The following is a 6,000-nucleotide window of genomic DNA, read 5'->3' as shown; positions in this document are numbered from 1 at the left end:
ACTCCTGCCTGTGGACCTCGGCTCACCGCCTCCCGAATTCCCTTCCCGACTCTCAGACTTTCGTTGCAGCGGCTCCTCCCAGCGCCAAGGCCAGGTCTGAGGACGTCACCTCCCTGCCAATTCTCCCTGGCCCCCAGAGGACATCTGCTATGAAGGCTTCGTTGTTGCCCCAGCCGGCTGGATCAAGGAAGGAAGGCTTCTCACTTTCTGCCTTGTTGTTTTTGAACAGGTCTCTTCCTTGCCATGCCACCCCCACCCCTCGACACACACACAGTTGTCTACTCCGGAAAGCCAAGTCTGCCTGGGATTTATCTCACTTCTCACTACGGCTTACATAGAATGAACTGAAATGTGTTTGTCAATTGCATTTGTCGGAGGGAATTCTTCAGGCTACTTGTAATGGAAAACACAACCTAAACTGACTTAGATGTGGAAGAGAGTTCTTGGCATGTGCAACTTGAAGGTCCATGGGTTTCAGGCATGGCTGAATCCAGGTATTCAAAGGCAATCTTCACGACTGTGTTTCTCTCCACGACTTGGCTCAGCTTTCTTCTTCATTGGTGTTATCCTCAAACTGACTTCCTCCAAGGAGTGGCAGAGACAGCCACAGCAGCTCCAGGCCCACACTCTCTCAATAACGCCAGTAGAAAGTATCTCTTTCCTAATATCTCTTCAAAAGTCCTAGGACTGACTCCTGTTGGCCTTGCTGGGGTTATTTGCTGAGCATTTAACCCATCACAGTGGCCAGCGGGGAGGAATACAAGAGTTGGCCGATATGACATGAAAACGTATCTGCAAAGGAGGCAGAGGTGCAGTGGTCAGAGGGGCAGGGGGAAAGCCAGAGGGTAAGGCCTGGGGAAGACCTGCTTCATGGAAGTGGTGTCTGTGCTGTGGTTGAGTAAGATGAGGCGGACGAGGTCCCTTGGCTTCCTCTACAGGTTGACTGCTGAGGACCTGGTGGCCATGGGAATCAGAGGAGCACGCTGCTCGCAGGGTGGCATTTTCACAAGGACCCAGGTGCTTCAAGTGCACGGTCAAGGCTGAAAGGCCAGCTCTAGGAACTTCAGCTGTGAGGCGGGGAGAGAGGGAAGAGGGGAGCCCTGAGACGGGGAGATGAGCTTGTATATCGGCGTGTGTTCCTGACAAGGGAAAAATGGGGGATGGGATATGTTTTATTTGACTTCCTGTTTGCAATGTAAAAATGCATTAATATTTTGCAGGACAATGTTTCAGATTTGCATAAGTCAGATACATATAGATGTTACCTGGCTGAACTTTTTGCCTGAAAGAATGAACGTCATTGTTGTGGGGATGTTTCCCAAGAGCCACTCATGGTGTCCTTTTGTGACCAGAGACCCCACCATCCATCTGAGTATTGCTGGGCTAAGGACACAGGTGTCCTGGCCCCGTGAAGACTTGGGGAACTCCAAAGGCTGGCTCCACTCGCCTCTTCCCTCCCTTCTTTGTGCCACCATCAGGCTCGATGCGACTGTCCCCAAGGCCTACAGGCCTCAGGTTGTTCACAAAGACCGTCCAGACAAAAAGAGGAAACAACCATTTTTTCAAGTGTGTCACCAGGTCATGGGCCCAAGTGACAGGAGTGGAGGCCCAGAGTGGACTGAGCTCTGGGGTGGCTCAGTGTGGGTGGGGAGGCACCTAGGGGCTTGGAGCCTCCTCTGGCTGCAGGGCCCAGGGCCCAGCCCTGGGAACCTCCAGGGGGTGGTCGCTCGAATGTCACCCTGCATTCCCTCCAGGGCAGTCAGAACCAGGGGTAGTGAAGGGGCTCCACCTCATACACTCCAATAACTTGTGGTACTAGTGGGGAAACTGAGGCCAGAATGGCATGGAAGACTCAGCAAGGACACGGTAGGGCACCCCTGAGGCCCCTGACACCCGCTCCTGCCCTCCGCCAGAACACTTGGGGGTGCCGCTGGCTCTGCCTGGCTCTGTGGGTGTGGGCCAGGCAGCCAACCTCACTCAGCCTCAGTTTCCCCATCTGCCAAACGGGGGTGCAAACAGCCACCTAGGGTGACTGTGAAGACTGAGTGAAATGATACATGTCTGGGCATGGGATAAAAATAAACACATAACTACTACGGCCTATTGAAAACATTCTTGCTATTATTAGCCCCACTTTTCAGCTTGGAGCCCGAGGAATGGGGAGGCTAAGTACCCTAGCAGGCCCAAGAACTGGGATTTGAACCCAAGAATTCGACTCCCCGATCCACACATTGAGTCATATCACCACTCAGAGCCTCAATCTCCTCATCTCTAAAGTAAAGATGCTGCACTCGAATGTTTATAGCAGCACAATTCACAATTGCAGAGATGTGGAAACAACTGAAGTGCCCATGAATACATGAGTGGATTAATAAAATGTGGTATATGTATACCATGGAGTTCTATTCAGCTACTAGAAACAATGGTGATATAGCATCCTCTTGTATTTTCCTGGATAGAGCTGGAATCCATTCTACTAAGTGAAATATTTCAAGAATGGATAAACAAGCACCACATGTACTCACCAGCAAATTGGTATTAACGGATCAACACTTACGTGGACATATAGGAATAACATTTATCGGGTGTCGGGCAGGTGGGGGGAGGAGGGGATGGGTATATACAAACACAATGAGTGCAATGAGCACCAACTAGGGGATGGACACCCTTGAAGCTCTGACTCCAGGGGGGGGGGAGGACAAGGGCAATATATGTAACCTTAACATTTGTACCCCCACAATATGCTGGAAAAAATAAAACAAAATAAATGTGCTAGCAGGAAAAATAAAAAAAAATAAAGTAGACAGTGATGCTGCTAACCTCAGGAGGTGGCTGTGAAACTTAAACGAGATCATGCGCAGTGCCTGGCATTAGAAATGCTACTCTACAGAAATCCTCGCATTCTGAGAAGTGTGAGAAACAGGGATGAGCGGGGTCACGGCTCCGCCTAGTGACAAACTCTGGGAACTGCGCCTGCCCCGCCCCGCCCCTTCCAGCGGGAGCCCGGCAGGCACGCCGGGCCTTTCTTGCCACGTGTCCGCGCTGCCCGCAGCAGGCGGAGGGCAGCTCAAGTGCATGCAGTTGGCAGCCTCTGTGGTCGTGCAGGGATCGTCTCTGGGGAGCTGGGTAAGGCGGAGGGTTTGATTGAGGTCACCGCACCACAACTTTGCTCAAACTGTTCCCTCCGCCTGGTGATTTTTGGACAGTTCTCGGAGGTGGTGGTGTGTCGCACCGTCCCAGGCTCCGCCCCTCAGGCTCTAGCTGGAAGGGACGGGGCGGGGCAGGTGCAGTTCCCAGAGTTCGCCACAAGGTGGAGCCCTGACCGGGCTCATCACCTGTTTCTCACTCTACTAAAAAAAAAAACAAAATAGAAATTAGCTGGACAACTTAAAATATATAGAAAAAATTAGGCGGGCATGGTGGCGCATGCCTTTAGTCCCAGCTACTCGGGAGGCTGAGGCAGGAGGATTGCTTGAGCCCAGGAGTTTGAGGTTGCTGTGAGCTAGGCTGATGCCACAGCACTCTAGCCTGGGCAACAGAGTGAGACCCTGTCTCAAAAAGGAAAAAAAACACAGAAATTAATTTTTTTCTATATAAAGAAAGAAATTCCTAAATGTAAGATTTTTCGGCGGTGAAAGAAACAGAGAGAAAGAGTGGGGCCAAACAATGTGGCTTTATTTAGCGTTCCCTGATGAGGTTCTGGGGTCCTAAGAGGGGGGGGCCCAGAAGTTGCCTCTGTTTGAAGGGAATGCGGCCTTTTATGTCGTTTGGGCCGGGCTAGGGACTTTTGGCGGGAAGAGCTGGGGCCACCTTTGGTGATCATTGAGAAATAGGAGGGGCTGGCGGTATTTGTGGAATCCAGGAGCCAAAACTTTCTTATCCAGGTGTGGTAGTTTTCAGCAGGGCAGTGGTCCTTGGCAGGTCTTTGGCGGTTCTGGTCTCATGAGCCTTTTCTTTTTTGATCTAGAGAAGGGAGGGGGCCCGCCACCAGCCTTACACTAAAGGGCAGCAAAACAACCCATTTAAGCACTCTGGGGACTGCAACCAGGTGCTGCACTTGAGGCCTTCCCTTCAGTGTGGCCCTCACCTGTGTGACACTCCACTCCAAGCGAGCCTCTGAGTAAAGACCTCCCAAGACCTCTTCTGCTGCCCTGTTTATCCCAGTGCTCCTGGCATGGTGGAAATGCTTAGTAGAGGCTCTGCTTGTCCCTAAAGCGGAAACATTCATTTGGTTTCGTCATTGTCCACTCAGGATGCAGTGATGGTTTGATCCATATCGACAGGAGCAGCAGGAGCAGCGGGGTCCGAGGCCTGAACGACCAGGCCAGGCGTTGAGGCCCCTCTCCCGAGTCAGCGGCACTGACCCACGGAAGGGGAACATGGGCAGGGAGGCGACTGATTTGCAGGTTTAATAACCCAACCCTTTTGCCACCTACTGGAGAATGAACACTGGCGACAAGACTAGGAGAGGGGGTCACTGAGGAGGCTGGAGCAGCGGTCCGGCAAGAGATGATGGGAGCGGGGCCAGGGTGGAGTAGAGACAGAAACAAATGGATGAATTTATTTATAAGAGATGGTTCTAAAAATGAAGGAGACAACGTGCAGCCATAACAGGGACTGAATGGTCCCCGCTGCGAGCACCGCCCCCGAAGGCGGGACTTCCTCCCCTCTAGCCCTTTGTGGGGCAGGCTGGACAGGAAGTCCCGCCCTACTTTTTTCCAAGCCCCTCCCTCCCCCCCAGAGGCTTGGGTACGGGCGTTACCAAGGAGACCAGGAGACCTTGGGACCGCTCCCGCCCCGGGCCCTGGAGAGGGGAAGAGTGAGGGGTCTGGGATGACTTGAGGAGGCCTTCCCTGACTGCCCAGTGGGGCCTCCCAACTCTCCCCCTTCGCTCCCTAATATGTGTCCCAGTTATTCCCTTCACAGCCTTCGAGACAATCTCAAAATAGTCTCTATGTTTATTTATTTACTTATTGTTAACTTTCTGTCTTGTGGACTAGAATGAATCTAAGCTTCGCCAGGACAGAAGCCCTGTGTCCCCTGTCAAGTGGAGAGTTCCCAGTGCCTAAAACATGGGCGGGCAGGCAATGAATGAATGATGCACCCAGGAACCTAATTTTGAACCAGACAAGCCAATAGTTTAGCTGCCCGATATTTACATAAATGAAAACAAACAAGACATGAAAAAAAAAAGCAGGAGAAAAATCTTAACTGTGTGAAAGGGACTTAAGTATTTCTACACAGCTCAAAGCCAGAAGCTGAGATCAAATAACTCCTAAAACTGTCCTGAATGTGCTCTGTGACACTCTGCACAGACGTGGCCTGCCTTTGCTCTGGGAGGGGCCCCAGGTACTGTCTTGATCAAGGGACAGGCCAAGTGCCCCTCCTTGTCCTCGGTTTACCTCTGGCCAGAGGCAGGGGGTTCCAAAGGCTCACCTGTAGGAATTAGCTGACTCTGTTACTCACCACAGTGAGCACATATTGAGCGCTTACTGTGTGCCAGACTCAGTGCTAAGCACCTCAGTAAAAAATGATCTTATTTAATATCTTTCCACTCACCTTAGAGTGTAATCATTGTTATTATCCATTTTATAGATGGGAAAACTGAGGTTCAGAAAGGCTACTCATCGAATCACATAACCAAGTGACAAAGTTGAGATTTGAACCTCATCCTACTTACTCCAAAATTCTTGCTCTTTAATGATCTCTTGATGCCAGAGTTGAGATTAGTGACGAAGCCATCCTGTCGCAGGGGAACCTCTCTGTCGAATGCCGAATGCCGTGTAATTGTATTTAATATGAAGAGACTGGCTGTTTGCCTCCCTGTCCAGCAGAGGGACCGTCCTCTGGCCAATTGTAGCTACCACTGCCAGGTGCCCAGGCGAAGCCAAGAAGGGAAGAAAACACCCAGACCCTGAGGGAGGGTCTTTCATGGAGACACCCCCAATTGCAGGAGAAGTGGAATCTTTTATTGAAATTATAAAGTACGCAGCATGGTGT

The sequence above is a fragment of the Microcebus murinus genome, chromosome 16 (genome assembly GCF_040939455.1).
Source record: "Microcebus murinus isolate Inina chromosome 16, M.murinus_Inina_mat1.0, whole genome shotgun sequence".
Classification (NCBI taxonomy): domain Eukaryota; kingdom Metazoa; phylum Chordata; class Mammalia; order Primates; family Cheirogaleidae; genus Microcebus; species Microcebus murinus.
This window is presented reverse-complemented; position numbering follows the sequence as displayed.